This window comes from Pinus tabuliformis, chromosome 5_2 (assembly GCF_031772625.1).
Source record: "Pinus tabuliformis cultivar Carrire ecotype Pingquan chromosome 5_2, CPIR1, whole genome shotgun sequence".
In the NCBI taxonomy this organism is placed as follows: Eukaryota; Viridiplantae; Streptophyta; class Pinopsida; order Pinales; family Pinaceae; genus Pinus; species Pinus tabuliformis.
The window spans coordinates 983272470-983288879 of NC_142306.1; positions in this window are offsets into that span (position 1 = coordinate 983272470).

The following is a 16410-nucleotide window of genomic DNA, read 5'->3' on the forward strand; positions in this document are numbered from 1 at the left end:
TTATAGGCCCCCAGACATTCAACCCACCTGGAGCGCGATATGGAAGCTGAAGGCAGCCCCTCGAACGAGACTTCTGATGTGGAATATATTATTTGACAAAATTCCCACTGGTACCAACCTCATGAAGCGGTCTTTCTATGGACCTTTCCGCTGCCACCTTTGTCATAATGCGGAAGAAAGCACAGAGCACCTGTTTCTAACCTGCAGTTCCACTCAAAATCTTTGGCAAACCTTGTCATCACATCTCCCGCATCTTAAAGTATGGCATGGGAATAACCTACCCGAGGCATGGTCTAATTGGTGCCTCGAGCACTCTGGTAAAGCTAAGAACCTGCCTTTACTGGCATGCTGGGCTGTCTGGAATGCTCGTAACCGGGCTATCTTCGATCTCAAAGATCCTCACTGGCCCTCTATCATCCTTCATACGGTCGCTGATTACAACATGCTACCTGAAGAAGCCCACCCCGCCCCACCACGCATTCTCAGACCTGTGCCCATCGATAAATCTAAACCTTGGGCTTTTTTCGATGGATCAGCTCAAGAAGATGGATGCGGGGGTGGAGCTATTCTCCATCTAGATGATAAGCATTGCTATAAGCTTCAAATCAACCTTGGTAGAGGCACTAATAACTTTGCAGAACTTAGCACAGCCAAACACATTATCCACTTTGCCATCCATAAACATTGCAGACACCTACAGTTATTTGGAGACTCTAAAATTGTTTGCAATTGGCTGAATGATGCATCTCATTGTCATGCATTTTCTTTGAGGCATATACTTGATGAAGCAAAAAGATTGACTACTTCATTTGAATCTTTTGTTTGCCATCACATCTACAGGGAGCAAAACACCGTTGCAGATCAGCTCTCCAAAGAGGCAGCGCACAGAATAGGTGAAGATTGGTGGATCCAAGAGGAAGTAGATGGCACCTTTTATCAGTACTATCACCGCCCTTTTGATGAACAGATGGAAGAGGGGCTATAAAGCCCTTACACTATCAGTTTTGGTTTTTGATTACAGCATGTAGATAGACACTGTTAGATAAAAACAGTACAACTTTTTGTTTATATTCAGCAGTAACATATTGCTCTCTGCGAAGAGACAGTCACAATTTTGATCACAGTTTAGACTTTTTTGGAAATGCTCCCTGCGTGGAGATATCTTGCTTATACTTTTATCAGTTATTATGAACTCGACAGGCAACAGCCTGCATATGAATATGCTTCGGCATCTGCAAAATGTAATTTCTTAATCTTAATAGAAATTACGACTTTTTCCCAGGGGAAAAAAACAGTTGGATGATGTGACAATGCATAGTAAGATTATATTGCAACAAATTAAAAAGGTAAAAGAAAGGAACTGGGTAATAAATCCTTTGGTTATGTTTGGAAACCCTAATTCCAAATGAATGAGTGCTTTGTATATCGAAAGTCTTCTTAACCTTAATTTTGTCTGACATTATGTGGGTATATGCTATATTCATGGACATGTACTTGATATGTATATTAGCTAGTTTCTAGTTATAGGTGGACATGTCAAGGAAATTAGAGTCCCTTGAGACATGACACAAATGTGTTCGGTTACAAGCCAACATGCTTGGCACAACAATGTAAGGTAACCAGTGCATTGTTATATTTATTTATACACTGATAGTTGTGTGTTTATGGCAATATGATGTAGGGGATTTCATGGCAAAAAAATTGCCATGAAATCTTGAAGAAGGTTCAGGTTGAGCTTTCCTTAGGAACCATGGGGATTGATTCATGGTGTCTGTTGTTAGTCTTGTGCTTTTGGTCTTTTGTGATTTACTTGCACTTGATTTGTAGTTTTGTTATGTTTAGTGCATGATCATGCCACTTGGTTTGTGATGTCATATTGCTATTGGTTTTCATGGTTTTCTTCTTGTTTTTTTCTTGTCTTGCCTTTTATGTTTTGAACCTTGGGAATTGGTTGGGAAAGAGGAAAGTTAATGGAGCTAGGGGAGAGTTGTGTGGTACCCAACAGGTAATGTAAGACACATATGAAGTTCGGTACATGAGTAAGCACAATGGAAGGTAAGATTTTGAAAATCAATTGGACTAGTTGGGTCCATTGTGGTAAATGGACGGTGACAGAACATTCATGGGAAAGGTAATCAAGAAAGGTAAGGTGAATGAATTTGAGGCGTAATATTCCTTGGCTATGTTGGGAACTGTTGTTCTCAATGTTGTGCATGTGTTGCACACATAAAGCGAGTTCTCTTAACCTTGACCTTATGATATCTAGTAAATTACGTTGTGATCATGATTATGTTGATGTCTAAATGTGTATACATGTATGTATGTCATTGATTGACTAGACCATTATTATTTTATGTTGATGTTTATATGTATAAATGCGTGTATGCATGTCGTTGTCTGATAGGATCATGATTGTTTATGTTATGTATATGTATGTATGTATCCATGTATCTATGTCACTGTCCGACAAGGTTGTCAGGGATCACTCTTGTGGAGGAATGACTGCTTACACAGGTGAATGATGTGAAGAGGTTTCTAGTTTATGAGGAATCAATTAGGAAGAGTAGTCATGACAAATGTATGAGGTCAGTATCATGTGGATATGAATTGATATTGTATGATTGTATTATGCCTATGTTTATGTTATGACAGGTAACTTTGGGGGATACCTCAGCGAAATGAAAGCAGTGTGGTCTACGACATGTTGGGACAAGCATCGATAAGACATTGGAAGCAAGGTTGCTTGGTAGAGACAGTGTGGTTTTGGATGTGTGGTACCACTGTTGTGCATTTGTTGTATATGTTGTACATGTTGCATATGTGATGTTGTGCGCATGTGCTATTGTGTATATATAGTGTGTGTACATGTTTTGTATGAAATGATTATGTACAAGGTGGTACATATAGTGTTGTGTGAATGTTTCATATGCAGTGTTGGGTATAGATGGTGTTATGTACATGTTGGATATGCGAATTTGTGTACATATGTATTGTGTGCATGATGGATATGTGGTGTTGTGTGCATATGGTGTTGTGCGTATGTTGGGTATGCAATGCTGTGTACATAGGGTGCTATGTACATGTTGTATATGCAGTGCTATGTACATGTGGTGTTGTGTGCATGTTGTACATTTGGTGCTACGTACATATGGTGTTGTGTGCATGTTGTACAACTGGTGCTGTGTACATATGGTGTTGTGTGCATGACTGTACATGTGGTGTTGTGTACATGTTGTAAATATGGTGATGTGTGCAGGTGGTGGTGTGTACATGTCGTGCATATGGTGTTGTGTACATGTGGTGTCATGTACATGTCGTGCATGTAGTGTTGTGTACGTCTGGCAGTGTGTACACATTGTACAGGTGGTATGACATACATGTGTCGTTGTGTACACATTGTACAGGTGGTATAACATACATGTGGCGTTGTGTACACATTGTGCATGTGGTGCATGTGGTGCCATGTACATGTGATGTTGTGCACATGTTGTGCAGGTGGTGCTTAGTACAGGCGGTACTATGTATGTGTTGTACAGGTGGTATTGTGTGCGTGTCGTACATGATGTGTTGTGGACATGCGGTACTATATATATGCATTGTGTAGTCATGGTATCGTGACATGTGTACTCGTTATGTTATACATTGGGTATAGATGTATGTGTTGTGTTGTATATCAGGTGTAGGTATATGCATTGTGTGGTGTCGCACGTTGTGTGTGGATGTATGTCTTGTGATGTACAATGTGTATGTATATGTATTGTGTTGTGTTGTACATCGGGTGTAGGCGTATGTGTTGTATGTCAGGTGTAGGTGCATGTATTGCATAGTGTTGTATGCCGTGTCTGGTTGTATGTGTGTGATGCACACTATGTGTATGTGCAAATGGTTGAGGAGAATGCACTGGGTATTTGTCGGGTGTGGAAACCAATCCAAAGTGCGTACGACATAAGGATAAAGGTAGAAGCTAAGGATTGATTAAAGGATAAGTATCAACCTTTTATTTAAGTTTTATTGTGCATGTGATTTATGATTATGGTCTATGTTGATTACATGTGATCTTGGTTCTGGTTTACGATGGTTACATGTGATTCATAATTTTGATCTATGATGGTGGTGTTCTGAGATAGCTTGATGTAATATGTTTATACATTATGATTTGGTCAAAGATGCTAGTTTGACTTATTGTGACAGGAAGTGAACAAAATTGCAAAGTGTACCTTATTGATGGGACACCAATGAGGTTTGATTTGAAGTTATTTCAATTTATTTTTGAATCTAATGGAAATTATGTGCTTGGTATAGGAAAGCATGAAATTCCCGGTTAGGTTGTTGAAATCTACTGCAAGAATTAGCAGCAGCAGCCAAAAGGGATTGGAATAGATAACAGTATGTTGGTAAAGTATTCAGGAGCAGGGCCATTGTGGGACACTGTTACCCAATAGTGTCCATTGATTGCCAGGAGCATGCTATGACCGGTATGATGGTTTGAGGCAGGTATATGCCTTGGTCATTTGACCTTCTTATGCGAAGAAGCCTTGCCATGGGATGGATTGCCCTGGATAGGGGATGTCGGGGAACTTGGAATGTGAGTGACTACACAAAAGGGGGTGACCAGATTACCAGAGGGACTATGTAGCAGAGAAGGGAAGGTCAAGGATGTATTTGTTTTGGTCATTAGCATTGCCAGATGGAATCAGATGCACATTGGGAATGCACCCTGGAACAATGAGCTGGTAACTCTTCACTGAGAGGAAAAGTGGCACAGGAGTGTAGAGTTGGACATTGGATGCAACTTTGACTTTGGATAGTGGATTTTGGACTTCCTAAGAAGGAAGTGAATCCTGGCATTACTTTGAAGTTGGAGGTGTGAGCCTCTGGATTCCCTTGTTGATTGATACATGCATTGTATCCTTTTATTTGTTGGTTGAGCAAATGTGCATATGTGGATATGTGTATATTATTGTAAATATTATATCAAGCTGGATTTATAAAGCTCCATAGACAATATGATTATTTTTTGGGTGAAGCAAATGTGTATGTGTATATGTGGTTATTGTAAATACCGTAATGAGTTGTCTTATAAAGCTCCAGTAAATGGTATGTCTGTCATGTTTTAGCAGATGATCATTGTAAATACTGCAACGAGTTGTGTTATAAAACTCCATGGGAAGTATGTTTTGTTTTTAGCGGTCTTGTTGGTTATAGGTGTCACTGAACACTGAGGATGGAGTTCCCCCAAGGGGGAGGGTTCTATAACAACCCTGGTTAAAACTCCATGTAAAAATATATAAGACCATGGTTGACAGGACACATATTCCAAGTTGAATGTTGGACAAAACATCCTAGTGGGTGTTCATTTGGTTTATTATGGCTAAAGGAAATTGGAAAAGGCAACGACTAAGGCTTTAGAAAGGCAAATGGCATTTTTGGCACATTTATTTATGAAAATAAAGGAAATTAGGAGAAAAGGAAGGTGAAAGGTCACATGTTGCATGTGAGGACGAAAATGAAGGAAAATAATGGAAAATGAAGAAAATAGAGACCTAATTGATAAGAAGGTTTCTAAAGATCAATGGGCAAGCTTGGTCAGTTCAGTTTTGGTGCTCTCTCATTATTCTCTCTCTCTCTCTCTCACTCTTGGACACTTAGAGTTTCTTGGAGCACTTTGGCATTGGAGCAAGAAATGCAAAGAAGGTAAGAGGAAGCAAATATCAAGCAACTACAGTAGAATTCTTTGCAAGTATCGATTTGCATGTGTAATTTCCTTGCTAGATTTGGCATGCATGGTTTTGCATGTGGTTATTTTCCGTCATGGCATGGGTTTTGCCAGGTTTGAAAATGTTTTCATCCTAGCCTTGCCATTTCCTGATAGCCTTGATGAGATGGATTCTCATACTTCGGTTGAGCTGGATTGCCGGATGGATTTAAAGTTGTGGGGTGGATTTCCAAAATGACAAACACATGGCCTAGTGGTCCTTGAACTGGACTGTGGATCACGGTAAATCCATTGTCATAGTAACCCCTGAACTAGACTGTGGGTTATGGTAAAGGCAGGATTGTGTGCCTCAATGGGCCTATGAATCCTTGCTGGTGAATGGCAGGATATATACTAAAGGCAAGAGGTGGATTGCTCTCTGTTGGGCCCAGTAGTCTCGAGATGGGATGTACGGTAAATCCTAGAGAGTGGGTCTTAGTGTAGGGCCTAGTGATCCCTGGATTAGACTGTGGATTACGGTAAATCCTGAGAGACTAGGAGGCACTCAAATTCCTCACGGTGTAGGTGGAGAACTTTGGTAGCATCCACGCTTGTTTAGTTCTTTTCGGTTGGTTATGAGTCCCACATTCATGCTTGGAATATGACATAGGGGTGATTAGCTGAAGAGATACTTGGCTCAACCAATCTATGGTCAGGTGGAACATGGTAGTCCCATCTCTAGTTGGTTTTTGCATTCATTAATGAGAAATTCATTCGCTTGGTTTTCATGTGTAAATATATTGGTTTATATGTGGATTTTATGGCTGCTATATTTATCGTATTTTTGTTGTTACTATGCTAATTATATGTATGTTTTATGACAACAACTATGTATGGCTCTCAATATGTTTTGACTTGTAAATGAATAGACAATGTATCTATGACCTAATAGATGATAATGAAACAAATGACATGAGGGAACAATGGTTCTTAGTGATCCTCAGATAAGTATACGTTCCCTATGCTTAATTCTGTTGTTTACACATGTAGATTACATGTTTGTGATATGTTTGACGAAATGCCTGTCATGGCTAGTAGGGGTCTAGTTAAGGGCTTGTTTAACTAATTTCTTCTACTTCATTGTTTCCCTATTATTTTACTGCTCTTAAGATATCATTCCATTCTGGGAAGTGACCTGGGATCTGGGCCAGAAAAAGTGGCTCAAATCCTAGGGATGTTGGCACAAAACTAGACAAATTGGTCCCTAGACACTGGCATGCGGGCTTGTGAGACCATCCAGAGGTCCCTGGACGCTGGCATGCCCATAACACGAGAGCATCAGATGGAAAGTGATCAGAATTTTCAGTGGGACCCAAGGGAAAGTTTCCTGAAGTGTTGGCATGGTTCTCAGGGGTCTTGTAGCTGATGTGGAAGGTCTGTGTGTTGTGTTTCCATCGATTCCATTTCCTTAAGGTCACATAAGAGGATGAATCCAACCATAATAGCCTCTCGTCGCATGTTTACCCTAGTTGGCGGGTTACTTGGGTAGATGTGGGAGGAGGGTGCTACAGTCGGAAGGTCAGCATATTGGAACCTCAAAACCTCATAACTTCTTATCTTGAGACATCAAAAGGTCGACATATCAGAACCTCGAAAGTTTAGAACTTTTGAACTTCAGAATTTTGGAATTTCGTAACTTATTATTAATGAATCATTGTCGAGGGTTGTGGGGAGTAGGGATTTATAAAGGAATTCATTTTCAAAACCAAAGGATCGATCGACCCTTTCTCTCTCCTTGGACAGGTTACATGGAAACAGTTGATTGGCCCTCAAGAGTTAACGACGATAGGTGGAGTTTGGTTAAAGGCACAGAGGAGACAATTTGGTTAAAAGTGTGGGGACATGTTATTGGTTAAAGGCATGGGCATACCACGAGTTTGCTCAGTGCTATGTGAAGTGGCGCAAGCCACATGTAAGCTTGGGAAACTAAAGGGTCACAACCCTTTGGCACCCATGACCTATATATATATTTCATAATTGAGTGAATGGTGGAGAGGAGATCAAGGAAACATAGAAGAAGAAGAGTTCATATCTAAAATCAACCATAGATTGAGAATAAGTTTGATAGGTTGTAGGTGTCACATAACTAAAGAAGAGATTGGGGTTTTCTCTTGTAGCATGGTTTTCTTCCTGCTCAAAGTTGTAATCAGGTAAGGGAAGTACACGAGGATAGTTTTATTTTGTTGTTTGGCAGGATCTCACCCAAGTTGACATGGAGCACAACTTCAAACAGTGGCAACAACCAAGACTTGGGTTCTAAAAACAACCATAGGTTGAGAATCAGTGTGATAGGCTGCAAGTGTCACATAACTGAAGAAGAGATGGGGTTTGGAATTTTGGCATTTTCTCTTGTAACATGGTTTGCTTCCTACTCAAAGTTGTAATCAGGTAAGGGAAATACAAGGGATAGTTTTATTTTGTTGTTCGGGAGGATCCTACCCAAGTTGACATGGAGCACAACTTCAAACAGTGGCAACAACCAAGAATTAGGCAATCGAGTGGTGTAAATCGACCTGTCACCTGAGTTGCAACGTATCGATACAATATGAGTGTTGAATGATATAAGAGGTCAATTTTTGGTGATACGAGTTCTGATAGGGTTTAGTCAAGAAACCAAATGGATTGACAAATGAACAACCAAAGGTAGAAGGTCTGAGAACCTCACCTGACGTAATTTTGAGTGACTTAATGGGTGGATGAACTGAGTGGAAGTTGAAGGTAGGGTTGGTTGAAGACTCGAGTGACCCTAAGAGTGTATTTTGTTAGCTAGATCAGTTGCGTGTAACCTGACCAAGTACCATATGTATGTATATTTGATGCCATGATATATATGAATTTTTGAATGGGTTTTAGCTCATGAGTTGTCCTTCATCATATTGTATTGCACTTGTGTATCCTTTATGGTGTAATGCAGCATATGATATATGTGTTTGATAATAAAACTGTGAATGATGATAATGTGATGTGATTTACATTGTGCACATGTGACTTGGGTTTTGGATTAAGCAAAAAGAAGTTTCTGCTACTAGACTTAATCAAACTCTTGACCAAGTGAGGAGTGGTCCAAGTGAAGTAAAACTGAGTAAGCCTCGCCTTTAATTGGAAACGTGCCAATGCCACAAGTTGAAAGAGCATTTAATGCGCTTACCTAGATGAGGTCTCTGATAGGGTGGTGACATGTAATGTGTGATAGAGCATCAAATATATCAATTAAAATAATAAAATGGACAGGGTGAACGATACTAAATGATTGGAGTGATTACCAGGTAATAAATTATCTTTTTAATTGAAAAATTAAGTTAGATTTAAAATATGTTTAAATAATTTAAACTATTTAATAATAAATATTTTGAGTTGATAGGGTCAATTTTGATTTGTTATTAAATTTAAATACAATATATTGATAAATTATATAGTGATATTAATGCAAAATGATGATATGGGATAAGGGGTATTCATGGGCTTGGAGACCCAAAGGTATATGGCAGGAGTGAAAGCATGCCCCAAGTGCCCCCAACTTGTAATTCCAACTAACCTGGTTTTCCCACAATATATAGGATAATAAGTATACAAACTATTCCATTTTTAAAGTTAAAATTGGTTTTTAATGTGTAGGAATTACATAGAAAGTTAAAATTTCACACTTTGTTTTCTCCATTTTATTTATAAAACTATTTATTTTTAGAAATTTTGACCAGTTTTTAAAACGATTTAAGTAATTGAGTTTTTGAAAAAATAATAAAAATTCACATCGAAAAAAATGACACTGACATTATCAAGTGGAAATTTCTTTAAAAATGAACGATGTATGATTAAGAAAATCTTTAATAATTAGCTTCTAAAAAATGAGCAATCTAACTTATAGACAAAATGACATTTTTCACAACCATACAATTTCAAATAAATGACATTTTTCACAACCATACAATTTCAAATAAGATTAAGATTTTTTGTTATTTAAAATACAATTTTGAATGCATAAATGAATTCAACACTTTGAAAAACTCTTAAAATACTCTATATTGAATAACTTAAACTCAAATTTCAGAATTCTAAAATTAACCAAAAAAATACTTAAACATTTCATCTATTAATTAATTAGACAACATATTTAAAAAATAAAACTCACCAAAAATACTATAATTTGAATACCAAATAAATAATGCATTCCATTTAAAATAAATTACAAATAATTAAAACCCCTAATTTGAATGCCAATAAAATTGTTAAAAATAATTAATATATAAAAAAATTTAATTTAATTTAAATAAAATAAACTACATTTAAAAAATTTAACATCCAATGAGTTCGTTTAAAATAATAAGGTACAAGATTTAAAAAGTACAAGTTGAATGCCCAATAAAATAAAAATAATGAATTCTTTAAAGATAAGTGATGCATAATTAAGAAATTCTTTAATTAAACTCACAAAAAATTAAACGATTTGAATACCATATAAATGATAAATAATGAGTTTGGTTAAAAGTGAATTATGTATGATTAAAAGGATCTTTAATAATTAATTAATTTTAATATAATAAAAATTTGGGAAAGTTTTAAATTAATTTATAAACGTTGGGCATTGTAAATTTAGGCTTATGTGTATTTCATGACGTGCGTTTAACTGTCTCTGGTATCAGTTAAGTTAATTTTAGTGATGTGTCTTTAGAGTGAATATTTTTGAGTTAGAAATATGGATGGTGAATTCAAAAAAAATATATTATATATTAGATAATGTAGTGTTTTTAAAAAATTATATATTAATTTAGAGTTTTATTTTTAAAATAGTTGAATAGAGAAGTTTATTTTATAATTCGTAATATAAAATATTTAAATAATATGAATTTATTCAAAAATTTACAAGTGAGAAAATTAAATTTATCTCAACTCATAAAATTTATATTTAAAATAAATCTATACTATTTTATCAAATTGCATACGAATCGTACATATATACTGCTGTTACAATGAGTGTGAAAGGCTTCATAAATAATTTCAACTACAGAGTTTCAGAAGGGTCTGTTGTCAATTCACGTGAAACCTATTTTTAAGATGACCTAACCAATCCTCCCGTGGGTTGAATGATTTAATCGCATGGGGAACAATGCACCTGTCAAAGTTTGACAGCTTTCTACCCGAGCATCCATCCACCCTAGCTCTGCTCGCTTTCCATGGCCGAGACAAGAGCGCAGCTCTTTTTTTCTGAGAGAGATTCTGCCATCACATAGGGGCAACGTGCTCTCCTCTTTGTCTTCTTGGCGATGGCATAAACAAATGATTTAAAACTGTGACTAAAGCCACCCTCTGGGTATTAAAATATTAAAATTTGAGCCTATGTTTCAATTCCTTTCTTCTGACGACAAACAAACCAGATCTAGAGGCGGCCTGCAGGCAGGCACCTGTGTAAACGCAGTGAGCACTACCTTGAATATGAAGCTCCCTGCAACCCATTAAAAAATACCAGAAAAACATTGCGGTGAACGTTAAGTTATTATTTTTTAAATGGAGTATATAATTCAAAATTTAGCAACGATTACCCTGACACTCGGGCACAGCCTTCAAGCTATTTGAAATTCGAAAGTCTCTGTGCTGGAATATGTCATAGCATAGTTGAGCACCAGTTGGAAAACCTGAGAATTGATATAATTTATATGCCAGCAGTGTCTCTGCATACCGATCAGAATTCATTTTAATAATGTTTACGATTCTCCGGCTAACGTTGCTGCACGGTATATTCGAAGCAGTGGGTAATTAATTAATGGAAATTTTCGTATCATCAACAACCACCAAATAAGTTGCAATTATGGAGGGCCTAATTCGTCATGGATATCCTCGATCGATCCGGATTTAGTGCAAATCTAAAACTATAATGTGAAGCACGACGTGGCGCGCACGATCCACGTGTCTCCGGCCTGGTAAGTTGCTTCTACATTTATTGCTGGTCACCTAAAAGCCCCGGGCCGCTAAATTAGAGTACCAGTTGGGCTAGAGTTGGAGGATTTGTCCAGCCATTTCAGCTCAACCCACGAGATCCATCACCCGAGTGTCACGAGAACGGAAACAGTGTGCCAACGCGGGGAAAACCGGGGGGTTCTCAGCTTTTTCCGAGATTGGCTTTTGGCAGGTGTCGGGGACAGCGAGAGATGGTTGTGCGGTACAGGAAAGGATTAAACGTCGTGCATTTCGGACGACGTTGAGGCCAGCTGGCACTGATGGTCATGGAAAGCGTGTCAAAAGTGTTTGGCGCAAATGTAATTAGCAATAGATTACGTGGCATTTTCTGAATGGTCGAGGTAGTGTCTACCATCTATGGGATTATTCGCGAGTTTAAGCTTATCTGTTGTCCACGTGTACAACGATTAAGCTTATGATTTACCGCGTAAGGGTGAGGGAGTTCACCGATAATATGCTGGAGGTTGTTACACGAGTAACAAATTTGGACGAAAGGTATTTTAAGTTTGAGCTTTGCAAAGAGAGCATTTAATGCTAAATATAATATTTGCATTAACACTTGTGATTATTGGGTATATATATATATATATATATTTTTGCATTATTTAATGTTAAGCCTCTTTGAAATAGTCTATACAGTTAGCTTATTATCATTTTAAATGGGTTTAAGTAGTGTTTTCACAGAATTTTTTGTAGTTCTTTTTAGCATGGTTAGTTAATATATTTTTTTTTATTATTTTATAAAATCCGGTGAGATATTGGTTTCCAATTCATTTTTGGAAAAACATGTTAAAAATATAAAAAACTTAAAACACCTTGAAAAAATATATATATATATATATATATATTCTAGAAAATTAAATTTATAATTTACAGGGGAAAATTTATACCATGAAGTGTTATATTTTTTTAAATTTTAGGTAAAGCATATCGGAAAAACATGTTAAAAATGTAAAATAACACAAAATAAGTTAAAACTATATCTCAACTGTTATTTAAATTTTATATTAGAAAATAATAGATTGATTAGATTTTAAATAAGAACAATTTGTAGGTTTATTATTTTATTTTTTTTCAGATAACCACATCAAAATCCAATGAGATATTGGTTTTAGATTAAATTTTGGGAAAATTTATCGGAAAAACATGTTAAAAATTATGAAAATATTAAAAACATGTTAAAATCAAAATGATACAATTTGAGTGGGCCTAATGATTAAAAACATGTGTTTCCTCCTAAGAAGTCACAAGTTCAAAATCAAAGGGAGGTAGAGTATGTATGTAGAAATTAACTCAAAGAGTTAAAGATGGGTAAGTAGTCTGATCTGGATAATTCAAATGGTTAAAGATAGGTAGTCTGATCTGGATCTCGAAAAGTATTAAAAATGGGTAGTCTGAGGTAGACTGATATGGATAATTCAAACGGTTAAAGATGGGTAGGTAGTCTGATCTGGATAATTCTGGATAATTCAAACGGTTAAAGATGGGTAGGTAGTCTGATCTGGATAATTCAAACGGTTAAAGATGGGTAGGAAAAGTATTAAAGATGGGTAGTCTGAGGTACACTGATATGGATAATTCAAACGGTTAAAGATGGGTAGGTAGTCTGATCTGGATAATTCAAACGGTTAAAGATGGGTAGGTAGTCTGATCTGGATAATTCAAACAGTTAAAGATGGGTAGTCTGATCTGGATCTCGAAAAGCATTAAAATAAATAGTAAACACGATGTAGAAATTAATTCAAACGGTTAAAGATGGGTAGTCTGATCTGGATCTTGAAAAGCATTAAAATAAATAGTAAACACGATGTAAAAATTAATTCAAACGGTTAAAGATGGGTAGTCTGATCTGGATTTAGAAAAGCATTAAAATAAATAGTAAACACGATGTAGAAATTAATTCAAACAGTTAAAGATGGGTAAGTCTGATCTGGATCTCGGCATGAAAAGCATTAAAATAAATAGTAAACATGATGTAGAAATTAATTCAAACGGTTAAAGATGGGTAGTCTCATACATTAAAATATTAAAATAAATATAAACACGATGTAGAAATTAATTCAAACAGTTAAAGATGGGTAAGTCTGATCTGGATCTCGGCATGAAAAGCATTAAAATAAATAGTAAACATGATGTAGAAATTAATTCAAACGGTTAAAGATGGGTAGTCTCATACATTAAAATATTAAAATAAATATTAACACGATGAACACGATGTAGAAGAAAAACATTAAAATAAATCGTAAACACGATGTAGAAATTAATTCAAACAGTTAAAGATGGGTAGTTTGATCTCGATCTAGAAAAGCATTAAAATAAACAATAAACACAATGTAGAAATTAATTCAAAGTGTTAAAGATGGGTACTCTGATTGTGTGATCTGGATCTAGAAAAGCATTAAAATAAATAGTAAACACGATGTAGAAATTAATTCAAACGGTTAAAGATGGGTAGTCTGATCTCAAACTAGAAGAAATTAATTCAAACGGTTAAAGATGGGTAGTCTGATATCTAGAAAAGCATTAAAATAAATAGTAAACACGATGTAGAAATTAATTCAAACGGTTAAAGATGGGTAGTCTGATCTAGATCTTGAAAAGCATTAAAATAAATAGTAAACACGATGTAGAAATTAATTCAAACGGTTAAATATGGGTAGTATCTGGATCTCGACATGAAAAGCATTAAAATAAATAGTAAACACAATGTAGAAATTAATTCAAACGGTTAAAGTTGGGTAGTCTGATTTGGATCTCGGCATGAAAAGCATTAAAATAAATAGTAAACATGATGTAGAAATTAATTCAAACGGTTAAAGTTGGGTAGTCTGATCTGGATCTCCGCATGAAAAGCATTAAAATAAATAGTAAACACGACGTAAAAAAACATTAAAATAAATAGTAAACACTCTGTAATAATTAATTCAAACGGTTAAAGATGGGTACTCTAGTGATCTCGGCATGAAAAGCATTAAAATAAATAGTAAACACGATGTAGAAATTAATTCAAACGTTTAAAGACACGATGTAGAAATTAATTCAAATGTTTAAAGATAAATAGTAAACACGATGTAGAAATTAATTCAAACGTTTAAAGATGGGTAGTCTATGGGTAGTCTGATCTAGATCTTGGCATGAAAAGCGTTAAAATAAATAGTAAACACGATGTAGAAATTAATTCAAACGGTTAAAGATGGGTAGTGGGCATGAAAAGCATTAAAATAAATACTAAACACGATGTAGAAATTAATTCAAACGGTTAAAGATGGGTAGTGTGATCTAGGCATGAAAATAAATAGTAAACACCATAGTCTATTTGGGCAAAAAAATAAATAGTAAAGACGATATATAAATTAATTCAAACAGTTAGAATATAACGTATTCTCATTAAAAATTATTAATAAAAAACTATTAAAAAATATTCACAGATTATTTCAACTAAAGTTTTTTGACTTTTTCTAATAATCATATCAAAATCTGAATTTACATAGATTTTGCACTTTGGTTGTGCAAGGGTTACCATCAAACTTCGATTATGTAGGGGTTACCATCAAACTTGTGATTTCAATAAATTCTTGCCGTATTTTAGAGAAATTAGACCAGAAAAATTCCCCTGAAAAACTTCCAAAAAGTCGCATTAAAGAGGACTCTTAAACCTTTTTTTTGACGTTTTCACATAACCACATCAAAATCGGGTGAGATATTGATTTCCAATTCAATTTTGGAAAAACATGTTAAAAATATATAAAAAAAAAAAAAAAACTTAAAACACCTTCGATTTTTTGCACTTCGTTTGTGCAAGGGTTAACTTCTTCGATTCTGTAGGGGTTACCATCAAACTTGTGATTTCAATAAATTCTTGCCTTATTTTGTAGAAATTAGACGAGAAAAATTCCCTTGAAAAGCTTCCAAAAAGTCACATTAAAGACAACTCTTAAATTTTTTTATCTTTTTGACTTTTTCACATAACCACATCAAAATCATGTGAGATATTGATTTCAATTCAATTGTGGAAAACATGTTAAAAATATATAAACAAAATCTTAAATCAAACTAAATAATTCGTTTCTTTAGGTCCAATAAACCAAAGTTTGGTCTCAGTGGAGGTTAACCATCATCATCATCATATATATATATATATTCTGTTTCTACAAAATTAAATTTATAATTTACAAGGAGAAAATTTATACCATACATATTATATTTATTTAAATTTTAGATAAAGCATATCGGAAAAACATATTAAAAATGTAAAATAACACAAAATAAATTAAGACTATATCTTAACTATTATTTAAATTTTATATAAAAAAATTAATAAAATAATAGATTGATTAGATTTTAAATAGAAACAAATTTTTATGTTTGTTAATTTGTTTCTTTCTCTTTTTCCAATAACCACATCGAAATCCAATGAGGTATTGGTTTCGGATTAAATTTGGAGAAAACTTATCGGAAAAACATGTTCAAAATTATGAAAACATTAAAAACATGTTAAAACTAAAATGAGTTTTTCCATATATATATTCTATTTTTCAGAAATTAAATTTATAATTTAGAAAAGAAAAATTTATATCTAAACTTTTATATTTTATTATTATTATTATTGTTATTATTTTTAAAATTTATTATTATTATTATTTTTAAAAAATACATAATACATTGATTAATTAGATTTTAAATAAGAAATAATTTTTTTTTAT